This window comes from Myodes glareolus, chromosome 3 (assembly GCF_982192425.1).
Source record: "Myodes glareolus chromosome 3, mMyoGla1.1, whole genome shotgun sequence".
Taxonomy (NCBI): Eukaryota; Metazoa; Chordata; class Mammalia; order Rodentia; family Cricetidae; genus Myodes; species Myodes glareolus.
In genome coordinates, this window is record NC_142028.1 from 22272717 (window position 1) to 22287731 (window position 15015).

The 15015-nt window shown below is 42.8% G+C and overlaps 1 protein-coding gene and 1 pseudogene across 1 annotated transcript in view; one reads left to right on the top strand and one right to left on the bottom strand.

The window, feature by feature from the left end:
• Positions 1-15015, bottom strand: part of LOC125395974 (C-type lectin domain family 2 member D11-like) — a 188574-nt gene that overhangs the window by 160686 nt on the left and 12873 nt on the right. The window lies entirely within an intron of this gene.
• LOC148122575 (cell division control protein 42 homolog pseudogene) lies at positions 2380-3323 on the top strand (annotated as a pseudogene).

The window sequence follows — 15015 nt, forward strand, 5'->3', positions numbered from 1 at the left end:
TTTATTTGATCGCTACTGTAGTGTGTTATTGTTTTGAATAAGAATGTAAATATTGATATGCAGGCTATCTGATAAGTGACTGCTGTGACATGAACGTTCAACTCCCTCCCCCCAAAGAAGTCACAACACGCAGGGTGAGAATTGCTCAGATTTCCGGGGACCATTGACTCAGGCTAAACCAAAATTCATAGCTTTGATGTCAAGAAGAATTTCAAGGCTAGACAGTTTATGAAGCAGAGTTGGAGTTTTTCTAAGATTATTTGTGTTGTATTTAATTATATGTATAAGGGTGTTCTTGTCGGTGGGTCTGTGTCTGTGACTGCAGGTGCCTGCAGAGGTCAGAAGAGAGCATCGGGTTGCTCGAGAGCTGGAGTTGCAGGCTTGAAGAGTTAGGATTTAGAATGCAAGTGCCCCAGAAGACTAGCAATGGAATGTCACCATCCTCAAGAAAAAAAAATTAGCATTGTTTTTTATCATTTAGGAACATATGCCAAAAAACTGTAAATAATTCAGATAAATTTTAAAATACTACAATGAAATAATTCAGTGATGGATACTACAGTGTATGACTCTAATTCCAGGTCTTGGGAGGCTGTGGCAGGTGGATCTCTCTTGAGTTCAAGGCTACATATTGAGAATGGACTGTATAAGGAGTTCCAGACCTGCCAAGACTATGTACAAAAAAACTAAAAAATTAATTTATTAATTATATAAAATATAATATATAATCAATACAGTAATGTAACATATTAAATTTAAATTATTATATGTACTATTAAAATATGCATTAAGAGAAATGTAGTCAGAAGGATTTTCAATTCAGTTATTTGGGATACTCAACTGTCAGTGGAGTTGGAGATGAGTGTCTCCCAAATTTTCTGATGTCCAAGAATGTTGCAGGATATTTGTTTATACTGCATGAAGATGTGACTATGTTTTGACTCACCTGCCTAAGGCACTTGATTGGTTTAATAAAGCACTCAATGGAAAATAACTAGGCAGGATAGACTAGGCAAGATTTCTGGGGAGACTGGGAGCAAGAGAGGAGATGCCCGTGTTGCTGTGATGACATGAGTGGGACCCTGGAGGGTCCTAAGGTGGGTAAGGCCTGAGCTAGAGAGATCTTTGTGGTATGTCCCATGGTAGGAGGTTCCAAACTCTGTCAGGAGACAAATACGCCATGCAGAAAGAGTTTGAATGTGAAGTTTATTGATTTACAGGGACTATGAAGGAAAAAGAGATTGGGAGAGACAGAGAAAGGGGGGGGGAGGGGCAGAAAGCTGTCTCCTCAGACAGAAAGACAGAAAAGAAAGGAAGAGTGAAGAGAGTGGGCAGAGCTTCTCTCTCTCTCTCTCTCTCTCTCTCTCTCTCTCTCTCTCTCTCTTTTACTGGACTAGGGAGAGTGGAGAGGAAGGAGGCAATATTTGATATAAAGAGGTGTCAGCTCTGTATTAAAGGCACAGTAAGGTAGAGTTCTTAATAATGTGTACTGTTCCTGAAAATAGCTGAGGGAGTTTCTAATGTAGTCACCTTAATGGAACAATCAATGTGTGTGGAAAGTGTAAAATGTCAATACAAAACAGGAGGACAGAAACAAAAAAAAATGGAAAGTTTTGGATTGAGTTAAAGAACAATACGTGATATGTCTTCTAGAAAAGACTGCAAGCATGTAATCACCCAGGTTTTACAGCAGGATTCTAGCCAAACATTTCATATACATTATCAACAGCAAGATTTACTGGTCATCCTCTGTATTTACAGTGGTAAAAAAATCTGATACTGTCTGTTTCATTTTGATACATAAATGGTAATTTTTCTTCCACCTTTACAAACTGTGTATACATACATCTCCTAAACTCTAATGTCTCCCACAGTACAGTTGAAGATAACTTTTGTGTCTTTATTATGAAATAATATTAGAAATGATCTCTGAAAAAGCAAAGAAATTAAATACTGCTCTTCTGGGTTTTGGCTTTATTTAAAAAGGGAGGCAGGTGATGGTGACTCAAACCTTTAATCCCAGCACTCAGTAGGCAGAGGGAGGTAGAGTGATCTCTGAGTTTAAAGCCAGTTTGGTCTAAAAGAGTGAGTTCCAGGACAGCCCGGGCTTCACAGAGAAGCCCTGTTTTGAAAAAGCAAAAAATAAAATAAAAAAATAAAAATAAAAGATAAAAAATTATAAAAACCTGCTTCAATCACAGAACCAGCTATGGTTTCAAAGGAGTGAAGTTGCAGAATTCCTCCGGTTACACAACATCTGGCCTTTGGACAGGAGATCCACATTCGCAACAGGTATGTTCCTGTTGGGTAAGTATTTGGTTTCAAAAGTCAACGCTGCTAGTGCAAAGGGAGCAAGCTTGAAATATAGTAAAAGACTGTCTCAAAGAATTAGTCAGGGCTGCCAACACCCCGACGGAGAAGTTGAGGTCAACATCTAATTTGAAATATTAAAAGTGGATACAAAACTATTTCCGCAATGCAGACAATTAAGTGTGCTGTTGTTGGTGATGGTGCTGTTGGTAAAACATGTCTCCTGATATCCTATACAACAAACAAATTCCATCGGAAAATGTACCATTTTCGACAACTATGCAGTTACAGTTATGATTGGTGGAGAGCCATATACTCTTGGACTTTTTTATACTACAGGGCAAGAGGATTATGACAGATTACGACCGCTGAGTTATCCACAAACATACGTTTTTCTAGTATGCTTTTCAGTGGTTTCTTCATCCTCATTTGAAAACATGAAAGAAAAGTGGGTGCCTGAGATAACTCACCACTGTCCAAAGACTCCTTTCTTGCTTGTTGGGACCCAAATTGATCTCAGAGATGATCCCTCTACTATTGAGAAACTTGCCAAGAACAAACAAAAGCCTATCGCTCCAGAGACTGCTGAAAAGCTGGACCAGGATTTGAAGGCTGTCAAGTATGTGGAATGCTCTGTTCTCACACAGAAAGGCCTAAGGAATGTGTTTGATGAAGCAATATTGACTGCCCTGGAACCTCCAGAACCAAAGAAGAGCCGCAGGTGTGTGCTGCTATGAACGCCTCTCCAGAGCCCTTTCTGCAGAGCTGGTGTTGCCATCATACTAAAAGCAATGTTTAAATCAAACTAAAGATTAAAAACTAAAATTCGTTTCTGCAATAATGACAGATGTCTTGCACCTACCTACATGCATTCATGTGAGACAAGGCTCATTGGTATGCCCCCTGCCCTTCCAGTAACAGTTAATTTTGAATAATTGTATATTGTCTGAAAAGTGATGAGTGCTAGTTTTTGTTTTCTTGTTTTAAAAAACAACAACAAAATCCCCACCCACTTTATTTTTTTTTTAAAGCAAGGCATGCTTGTGATGACTTTATAACAGACTAATTCAAATTGTCAAAGCTGCTCCCTGGTTCCATTTTGGAGAATAATCTGGGGCATCTTGGGTTTCCCTATTCCCAGCCCTTCTCTACTTTTGGGGTGTGTGTGGGGTTGTTTCTTAGTCTTGTTTTTTTTTTTTTAAATTTTTTAGCCAGTGGACAGCCGTTAAGGAGGAGGACAGATTATTTCCACATTGGACTCCCCAGGCGTAGTTTAGCAAATGTGTCCCCACCTGGTGCTCTTAGGAAGGAGTGTAGAAATGCCTCGTTTAATAACATGCTTTTTCTTGAAAGCTGCCTTTTTCTCTCCACCCTTGAGTGGATCTAGTCTTTGGTGAAACTCATGAAGGTGGATGGAATCTGTCTTACCCCTCTTTCTAGGATGCACTCTGTATGTGACTGTGACTTTCAAGGGTATTTGTTTTCCACTTGCTGATTTGGGGAGGGAGGATAATTTCTAACTCTTTCATTGATAAATGAAAAAAAAAAGTATTGCACCTTTTGAAATACACCAAATGGATTGAGTTCCTAATTAAAAAAAGAAGTTCTTAAAATAAAAAGAATTAGTCAGTCAGCAGCTGGCAGAAGCAGCAGCAGCAGTATCAACAGTTAATAATAATAATGATGATGATAGTAAAGGTAATAAAAATAATAATAATGTTTTATTTAGGAGAATACTTGGCTTAAGTGATAAGAATTAACATTTTGTCATGGATTTTGTATTTTGGTAAATATTAGTCTTGTTTTCCCAAAATCCAGTAACTTTTTCCAAATGAAAAAAATTAGGGTGGAGGGACAAAAAAAAAAAGGAAAAAAGAAGATTAAACAATGAAGTATAATGAAACATTGACAATTTCAAGCTGCAAAAACCACAATTTTACTTCCTTCTGTTGTAGGGAGGATGTTTGGTTTATCTGACCTCTCGGCACCCCAGACCCAAAATAATCACACAGAAACTGTATTAATTAAATTAAATGCTTGGCCCATTAGCTTTACCTTTATACTGGCTAAATCTTATATATTAATTTAACCCATTTTTATTAATTTGTGTATCACCCCATGGCTGTGGCTTACAGGCTAATGTTCCAGGATCTGCTTCAGGCCGGGCCCGATGGCATCTCCCTAACTCTGCTCTTTTTTTCCCAGCATTCAGTTTAGGTTTCTCAGCCTACCTAAGTTCTGCCCTATCCACAGGCCAAGACAGTTTCTTTATTCACCAATGCTATTCACAGCATGCATAGGGGAATCCCACATCATCCTTCCTGAAGTCTGAAGTAGAAAACCCATTATATTCTTTTTCCATAATTTACTAGGAGCTCAAAATGCAAAGGATTTGGTTCTGGGCGGGGTCAGCCTGTACTCATTGCCTCCTGTCTCCTCCTTACATCCGTTTCTGTCACAACAGATCTACAAAGCAAAAGCTCCAGCTTTCCAGGCAGCTCTTGTCACTGTGCACATTGCAAAGTTGTTTGAATTTGCCTTTGCTGTGGGACTTGTAGAGCAAGCATGTTCCACAGGGACTTGGTGTGATTCAACAGAGGGTCATTAATCAGAGGCCTGGGGAAAGAGTGGACTAACAAATTAAGAACAAAGAAACAAGCAAACAGCAACAAAAACGTTACTTCGTTTTTTGAATGGCAATTTAAATTTCATTTCTCCCACACAAGAACTTCCTAAGTATTATAATGCCCCTATAAGATAACTAATATAACAAACTTTTAGCTAACTAAATTCCTGTCTACATCCTCAGGTTCTACAGAAACCCGCTGTGACAGGTACATAGGCATGAGGTTCAACTCCTCTGGCCTCTGCTTTCTTCCCAGTCCGTGGCAAGTAACTCTCTGCTCTTGTAATTTGACTTGAATATGCACTAAATACATACTCATCTGGCCCTCCTGCAGACTGTCTGTAGTACTGAGCATGCCCACAAAAGCCTCAGTATGCTCTGCTGCACTCATCAGAGTCAAGATGTTGAGTTTCAGCTACACCAAGACAGAAATTTAAATCTTTGTGAGAAAGAAGCACCATTTGTATTTCAGGGGCGGTTCCATGCCTCACTATGCCTCTGTATCCTGTCAGCACACTTCTACTTTGTAATTACCAACCCTTTCCTGCTTTGACTACCACTCAAAAGGCAGTGATACTCTGGAAACATGAGTACCATGTTGCTACAACTCTGAGTTTTGAGGATATCCCTTAATAAGGGGGCACCAGAGCTGGGTAAGAGGTCTCTGTGTGCTAAGGATCCAGAGACCTTATCCCTAGAATACTAAATCAGAATAGAGAGAGCTGGAAGTCAGAGTCCAAAGGCAGTGAACACACTTCTCACCTCTCCAGGAATAAGAGATCATATATTCTGGAGTCAAATATGAGTCATTCAGTCTGGCTCATACATCAGGCTCCAATATGGAAATATTTGGATACTGGTGTGGGGACAGAAAGACACATCCCACTGCCACCTTCACCAGCCCAAGAAATGCCTCTCGATCAGTGGTTCTCAATCTTCTTGACGCTGTGCCCCTTTAATAGAGTTCCTTGTATTGTGGTGACTCCAGCCATAAAATTATATCATTGCTACTGTAATTTTGCTATTTTCTGAATCAGTACAATAAATAAATTGATATGCAGGACATCTGATACTTGACACCTGTGGCATAGTCATTCTACCTCCTCCCCACAAAGAAATCATTACCCACAGGATGAGAACTGCTCTAGATTTTCAGAGAAATTCGGCTCAGGCCAAACCAAGGTTCATACCTTTGATGTCAAAAAGAGTTTCAGGACTAGGCAGTTTATAAAGCAGAGTTGGAGTTCTACTAAGATTTATTTGTATTATATTGAATTATATGTATTTATGTGGGTGTGTCTGTCTGTGGGTCTGTGTCTGTGAGTGCAGGTGCTTGCAGAGGTCACAAGAGGGTGTCAGATTGCTTCAGAGCTGGAAAACAGGCTTGAAGAGTTTGGATTTAGAATACAGGTGCCCCAGAAAGGTAGCAACGGAATATCATCATCCTCAAGAAAAACAAATTTAGCATTGTTTTCATCATTTAGGAACACATGCTAAGAAAATTATAACATCTCAAGAAAAATTTTAAAATGCTAGAATAAAATATTTGGGTGATGAGTACAGTAGTGTGTGATTCTGATTCCAGGACTGGGGAAGATATGGAAGGTCCAAGGAGGATATGAGTCCAAGACTGGTCTGGTCTGAAAAGGAGCTTCAGTCCAACCAAGGCTAACTAAAAAAACACTAAAAATTTAATATATTGATTATGTAAAATATAATATGCTATCAATATAGTAATGCAACATGTTAAATATAAATTATTATGTATACTATAAAATATGAGTCAATACAAATATAATTACATGGATTTTTAATTCAGTTATTTGAGATACTCAAGTGTGACTGTAGTTGTAGACAAGTATCTCCCAGATTTTCTGATGTCCGTCTTGTATGTTGCAGGATATTTGTTTACATGGCATGAAGATGTGACTATGTTTTGACTCACCTGCTGAAGGTACCTGAATGCTAATAAAATTAGCATTTTATTAATACCTTAATAAAACACGGAATAGCAAAAATCTTGGCAGAATAGATTAGGCAGGATTTCTGGGGAGAGAGGGGAACACTGTGAGTAAGAAAGGAGCTGCCAGCCATCCCAGCTTCCATCCAGAGGGCCCTCCCGAGTGGTGAGTTGATTCGGGCCACGGCAGGGGCCCGGCGAGGGGGAGCTAGGACTTTCCCCGACCCCATAGACCCCCAGGTCAGCCTGCTCTACCTGCTCCACCCTGCTAGCTTCCCGCCAGCCATCCCAGCTTCCATCCAGAGGGCCTTCGGAGTGGTGAGTTGATTCGGGCCCGCGGCAGGGGCCCAGCAAGGAGGAGCTAGGACTTTCCCCGACCCCATAGACTCCCAGGTCAGCCTGCCCTGCTGGCTCCACCCTGCTAGCTTCCCGCCAGCCATCCCAGCTTCCATCCAGAGGGCCTTCGGAGTGGTGAGTTGATTCGGGCCCGCGGCAGGGGCCCAGCAAGGAGGAGCTAGGACTTTCCCCGACCCCATAGACTCCCAGGTCAGCCTGCCCTGCTGGCTCCACCCTGCTAGCTTCCCGCCAGCCATCCCAGCTTCCATCCAGAGGGCCTTCCGAGTGGTGAGTTGATTCGGGCCACGGCAGGGGCCCGGCGAGGGGGAGCTAGGACTTTCCCCGACCCCATAGACACCCAGGTCAGCCTGCCCTGCTGGCTCCACCCTGCTAGCTTCCCGCCAGCCATCCCAGCTTCCATCCAGAGGGCCTTCCCGAGTGGTGAGTTGATTCGGGCCACGGCAGGGGCCCCGGCGAGGGGAAGCTAGGACTTTCCCCGACCCCATAGACTCCCAGGTCAGCCTGCCCTGCTGGTTCCACCCTGCTAGCTTCCCGCCAGCCATCCCAGCTTCCATCCAGAGGGCCTTCGGAGTGGTGAGTTGATTCGGGCCACGGCAGGGGCCCGGCGAGGGGGAGCTAGGACTTTCCCCGACCCCATAGACCCCCAGGTCAGCCTGCTCTACCTGCTCCACCCTGCTAGCTTCCCGCCAGCCATCCCAGCTTCCATCCAGAGGGCCTTCGGAGTGGTGAGTTGATTCGGGCCCGCGGCAGGGGCCCAGCGAGGAGGAGCTAGGACTTTCCCCGACCCCATAGACTCCCAGGTCAGCCTGCAGTGCTGTGTCCACACTGCTAGGCTCTCCCGCCTGCCATCCCAGCTTCCATCCAGAGGGCCTTCGGAGTGGTGAGTTGATTCGGGCCCGCGGCAGGGGCCCAGCAAGGAGGAGCTAGGACTTTCCCCGACCCCATAGACTCCCAGGTCAGCCTGCCCTGCTGGCTCCACCCTGCTAGCTTCCCGCCAGCCATCCCAGCTTCCATCCAGAGGGCCTTCCGAGTGGTGAGTTGATTCGGGCCACGGCAGGGGCCCGGCGAGGGGGAGCTAGGACTTTCCCCGACCCCATAGACACCCAGGTCAGCCTGCCCTGCTGGCTCCACCCTGCTAGCTTCCTGCCAGCCATCCCAGCTTCCATCCAGAGGGCCTTCCCGAGTGGTGAGTTGATTCGGGCCACGGCAGGGGCCCCGGCGAGGGGAAGCTAGGACTTTCCCCGACCCCATAGACTCCCAGGTCAGCCTGCCCTGCTGGTTCCACCCTGCTAGCTTCCCGCCAGCCATCCCAGCTTCCATCCAGAGGGCCTTCCGAGTGGTGAGTTGATTCGGGCCACGGCAGGGGCCCGGCGAGGGGGAGCTAGGACTTTCCCCGACCCCATAGACCCCCAGGTCAGCCTGCTCTACCTGCTCCACCCTGCTAGCTTCCCGCCAGCCATCCCAGCTTCCATCCAGAGGGCCTTCGGAGTGGTGAGTTGATTCGGGCCCGCGGCAGGGGCCCAGCGAGGAGGAGCTAGGACTTTCCCCGACCCCATAGACTCCCAGGTCAGCCTGCAGTGCTGTGTCCACACTGCTAGGCTCTCCCGCCTGCCATCCCAGCTTCCATCCAGGTACAAATTTCTATATTTCTCCCCTCCCACTGAGGCCATAAAATTTCCCCAGTTCAGCTGCCTTGCACACTGGGCCTGCTCTGTAGGGGCATCCCGGAAAGAGGGAGTGCCTGTGCTTCAATACCCTGCCTGGGGAAAGGTAGGCATTCTGTCAGTGAACTCCCTGCCCAACAAGGGAACCTGACCCGATACCAGAAGTTCCAATAGAGAGCATTGGATCAAAGAGATGGGCAGACGCCAAGGCAAGACCTCCTCCAACAATCTGAAAAACAACATGAAAATATCAGATCCCAACGACCCTACAACAGAAGGATTTGAGCACTCTAACCCAGATGAAGTGGAAAAAAGTGCCATTATGAAAGCAATAGAGTCCCTTAAACAGGATATGAATAACTCCCTTAAGGAACTGGTCGAGAAGTATAACAAAAAGTTTGAAGAAATGAGTATAGAAATGGATGAGAAATATAACAAAAAGTTTGAAGAAATAAGTAAATCCGTGAGTGATACCCTGAGAAACCAAGAAAAAACAATCAAACAAGTAAAGGAAACAGTCCAAGAATTGAAAACTGAAATGGAGGCAATGAAGAAAACACAAAACGAGAACCGGCTGGATATGGAAAACCTAGGTAAACGAGCGGAGACTACAGAATCAAGCATAACCAATAGAATACAAGAGATAGAAGAACGAATCTCAGATTCTGAAGATACCATAGAGAAAATAAATGCTCTGGTCAGAGAAAACGGCAAATCCAACAAATTCTCTTCACAAAACATTCAGGAAATCTGGGACACAATAAAAAAACCAAATCTAAGAATAATAGGGATTGAAGAAGGAGAAGAACTGCAGATCAAAGGCCCAGAAAATATATTCAACAAAATTATAGAAGAAAACTTTCCCAACCTAAAGAACGATATTCCTATGAAGGTTCAAGAAGCATACAGAACACCGAATAGATTGGATCAGAAAAAAACATCCCCGCGTCATATAATAATCAAAACACAAAACATAAATATTAAAGAAAAAATTTTAAGAGCTGCAAAGGAAAAAGGTCAAGTAACTTATAAAGGTAAACCTATCAGGCTTACACCGGATTTCTCTATGGAAACCATGAAAGCCAGAAGATCCTGGATAGAGGTACTGCAGAAACTAAGAGACCATGGATGCAAACCCAGACTAATATACCCTGCCAAGCTACTGTTCACTATCAACGGAGAAAACAAAATATTCCAGGATAAAAACAAATTTAAACAATACGTAGCTACTAATCCAGCCTTACAGAGAATATTAGAAGGAAAATCACTACCGAAGGAATCCAACATTCCCAACACGGCCTACAATAACTCGAACATCTAGCGACCATTCACAAGCACAAATTAAAGAAGAAAAACACATATACTCTACTACCTAACAAAAAAAAAAATGACCGGAGTCAACAACCACTGGTCATTAATATCACTTAATATCAATGGACTCAATTCACCTATAAAGAGGCACAGACTTAGAGATTGGATACGAAAACAGGATCCAACATTCTGCTGTTTACAAGAAACACACCTCAACCACAAAGACAGACACCTACTCAGAGTAAAGGGTTGGGAAAAGGTTTTCCAAGCAAATGGACCTAAGAAACAAGCGGGCGTGGCCATTCTAATATCTAACAAAATCGACTTCAAACTAAAATCAATCAGAAGAAATGGAGATGGACATTTCATACTCATAACTGGAACAATTCATCAGGAGGAAGTCTCAATCCTGAATATCTATGCTCCTAATATAAAGGCACCCACATATGTAAAAGAAACTCTTCTAGAACTCAAGGCGGTCATCAAACCACACACACTAATAGTAGGAGACTTCAACACTCCTCTCTCACCAATGGACAGGTCAATCAGACAGAAACCAAACAGAGAATTGAGAGACCTATTGGAGGTATTGAATCAAATGGACTTAACAGACATCTATAGAACACTCCACCCAAATAGGAAAGAATATACCTTTTTCTCTGCAGCTCATGGAACCTTCTCGAAAATTGACCACATACTCGGTAACAAAGTAAACTTCCACAGATACAAAAAAATATTAGTAACTACCTGTGTCTTGTCAGATCACCATGGACTAAAATTAGAATTCAACAACAATGCTCCCCCCAGGAAGCCAACAAACTCATGGAAACTGAACAGTCAACTACTAAATCACCCCTGGGTCAAGGAAGAAATAAAGAAAGAAATTAAACTCTTCCTTGAATTTAATGAAAACAAAGACACAACATACTCAAACCTATGGGACACAATGAAAGCAGTGCTAAGAGGAAAGTTCATAGCACTAAGTGCCCAATTAAAGAAAGCGGAGAAAGCACACATTGGAGAATTAACAGCACAATTGAAAGATCTAGAAAAAAAAGAAGCTGATTCACCCAGGAGGTCTAGAAGACTGGAAATAATCAAACTGAGGGCTGAAATCAACAAAATAGAAACAGAGAAAACAATCCAAAGAATCAATGAATCAAAAAGCTGGTTCTTGGAGAAAATCAACAAGATTGACAAACCCCTAGCCAAGTTAATCAAACGGCAGAGAGAGAACATGCAAATTAATAAGATCAGAAATGAAAAGGGGGACATAACCACAGACACAGAGGAAATTCAGAGAATCATTAGATCTTACTATGAAAGTTTATATGCCACAAAGTTGGAAAATGTAAAAGAAATGGACATTTTTTTAGATAAGTACCATATACCAAAGTTGAACCAAGACCAGGTGAACAATCTAAATAGACCTGTTAGTCGCGAAGAATTAGAAGCTGTTATCAAAAATCTCCCTACCAAAAAAAGCCCAGGACCAGATGGTTTCAATGCAGAATTCTACCAGAACTTCCAGGAAGAGCTAATACCTATACTCCTTAACGTATTCCACAATATAGAAACAGAAGAGTCATTGCCTAACTCCTTTTATGAAGCTACAGTTACCCTAATACCAAAACCACACAAAGACACAACCAAGAAAGAGAATTACAGGCCAATCTCACTCATGAACATCGACGCGAAAATTCTCAATAAAATACTGGCAAACCGAATCCAAGAGCACATTAGAAAAATTATCCATTATGATCAAGTCGGCTTCATTCCAGAGATGCAGGGCTGGTTCAACATACGCAAATCTATCAATGTAATCCATCATATAAATAAACTGAAAGAAAAAAACCATATGATCATCTCACTAGATGCTGAAAAAGCATTTGACAAAATTCAACACCCATTTATGATAAAGGTGTTGGAGAGACTGGGGATACAAGGATCATACCTAAATATAATAAAAGCAATATACAGCAAGCTGACAGCTAACATCAAACTGAATGGAGAGAAACTCAAAGCCTTTCCACTAAAATCAGGAACGCGACAAGGCTGTCCACTCTCTCCATACCTCTTCAATATAGTGCTTGAAGTTCTAGCAATAGCAATAAGACAAAATAAGGAGATCAAGGGGATTCGAATTGGAAAGGATGAAGTTAAACTTTCGTTATTTGCTGACGATATGATAGTATACATAAGTGACCCCAAAAACTCTACCAAAGAACTCCTACAGCTGATAAACACCTTTAGTAACGTGGCAGGATACAAGATCAACTCCAAAAAATCAGTGGCCCTCCTATACACAAAGGATAAAGAAGCAGAGAGGGAAATCAGAGAAGCATCACCTTTCATGATAGCCACAAATAGCATAAAATATCTTGGGGTTACTCTAACCAAGGAAGTGAAAGACCTATTTGACAAAAACTTTAAGTCTTTGAAGAAAGAAATTGAGGAGGATACCAGAAAATGGAAAGACCTCCCCTGCTCTTGGATTGGGAGAATCAACATAGTAAAAATGGCAATTCTACCAAAAGCAATCTATAGATTCAATGCAATCCCCATCAAAATCCCATCAAACTTCTTCACAGACCTTGAGAGAACAATAATCAAGTTTATATGGCAAAACAAAAAACCCAGGATAGCCAAAACAATCTTATATAATAAAAGAACTTCTGGAGGCATTACCATCCCTGACTTCAAACTCTATTATAGAGCTACAGTATTGAAAACAGCTTGGTATTGGCATAAGAACAGAGAAGTCGACCTATGGAATCGAATAGAAGACCCAGATATTAACCCACAAACTTATGAACACCTAATTTTCGACAAGGGAGCTAAAGGTATACAATGGAAGAAGGAAAGCATCTTTAACAAATGGTGCTGGCATAACTGGATGTCAACCTGTAAAAAAATGAAAGTAGATCCATATCTATCACCATGCACAAAAATCAAGTCCAAATGGATTAAAGACATCAACATTAATCCGTCCACTTTGAACCTGATAGAAGAGAAAGTGGGAAGTAGTCTACAAGATTTAGGCACAGGAGGCCTCTTCCTAAGCAGGACCCCAGCAGCACAGACAATAAGAGAAACAATGAATAAATGGGATCTACTGAAACTGGGAAGCTTCTGTAAAGCAAAGGACACTGTCAGTAGGACAAAAAGGCTGCCTTCTGACTGGGAGAAGATCTTCACCAACCCCTCATCAGACAAAGGTCTGATCTCCAAAATATACAAAGAACTCAAGAAACTAGGCACTAAAACTCTAATTAACCCAATTAAAAAATGGGGTACTGAACTTAACAGAGAATTCACAACAGATGAACTTCGAATGGCCAGAAGACACTTAAGGTCATGCTCAACCTCCTTAGCGATCAGGGAAATGCAAATCAAAACCACTTTGAGATACCATCTTACACCTGTCAGAATAGCTAAAGTCAAAAACACCAATGATATCCTATGCTGGAGAGGATGTGGGGTGAGGGGAACACTCATCCATTGTTGGTGGGAATGCAAACTCGTGCAGCCACTGTGGAAATCAGTGTGGCGGTTTCTCAGAAAACTGGGAGTCAACCTCCCTCAGGACCCAGCAATTCCACTCTTGGGAATATACCCTAAAGATTCCCGATCATACTACAAAAGCATTTGTTCTACTATGTTCATAGCAGCACTATTTGTAATAGCCAGAACCTGGAAACAGCCTAGGTGCCCCTCAATAGAAGAATGGTTAAAAAAGGTGTGGAACATATACACATTAGAGTTTTACTCAGCGGTAAAAAACAATGACATCTTGAATTTTGCATGCAAATGGATGGAAATAGAAAACGCTTTACTGAGTGAGGTAAGCCAGACCCAAAAAGAGGAACACGGTATGTATTCACTCATAAGTGGATTCTAACCATAATTAAAGGTCTTTGAGCCTATTATTCGTGATCCTAGAGAAGCTAAATAAGAAGATGAACCTGATGAAGATTATTTAGCTATCCACCAGGAGGTAGGAAATAGACAAGAGTCCCAGGTAACCTCGGGTGCATGGTGGGGAGGGAGGGTCGATGGAAGGGGAGAAGGTTAGAGAGAAGGGAGTAGGGGAAGAAAGGGGAAAGCTTGGTGGCCTGGGATGGGGGGGGAGGGAGGAAGGATGAATATGGAATCAGGGAAGATTATATTTCAACTAAGGGAGTCATTTTAGGGTTTACAGGAGACTTGATTATATATGGGATCCCAGGTCCAAGGAGAGATCCCCCAGATTGCTCTCTGGACAGAGGAGTGGGTGCCTGAATCGGCCGTGGCCCATGTCCATACTGATGTATATTTTGCTTATCACCATAGATCCTGCATCTGACGAAGGACGGCGATACAGTCGGTGACCCATATTGCAGCACCGGACTGAGCCCCCCGAGGTCCAAATGAGGAGCAGAAGGAGGAATAACATGAAAAACGAAATCAGTACTGCGAGGGATGCTATCACCCACTGATACAAGGGAACGGATCTGATGAGAGTTTACCAAGGCCAGTTGGACTGGGACTGAAAGAGGACGTGATCTAACCAGACTCTCCGAATTTGGCCGGATTCTCTGACTGTGGCTGACCCGAAGTCTTTCTGAAAAGCCATTGACTATGACACTGGGACCTGTTTCCTCTACATATAATGGATTTTGGGGATCCAGTCTGTTTGGACACTCACCTTCCTGGACCTGGAGGGAGGGGGAAGGAACTGGAACTTCCCACAGGGCAGGAAACCCTGACTGCCCTGGGGGACGAAGAGGGAGGAGGAGGGGGAGTAG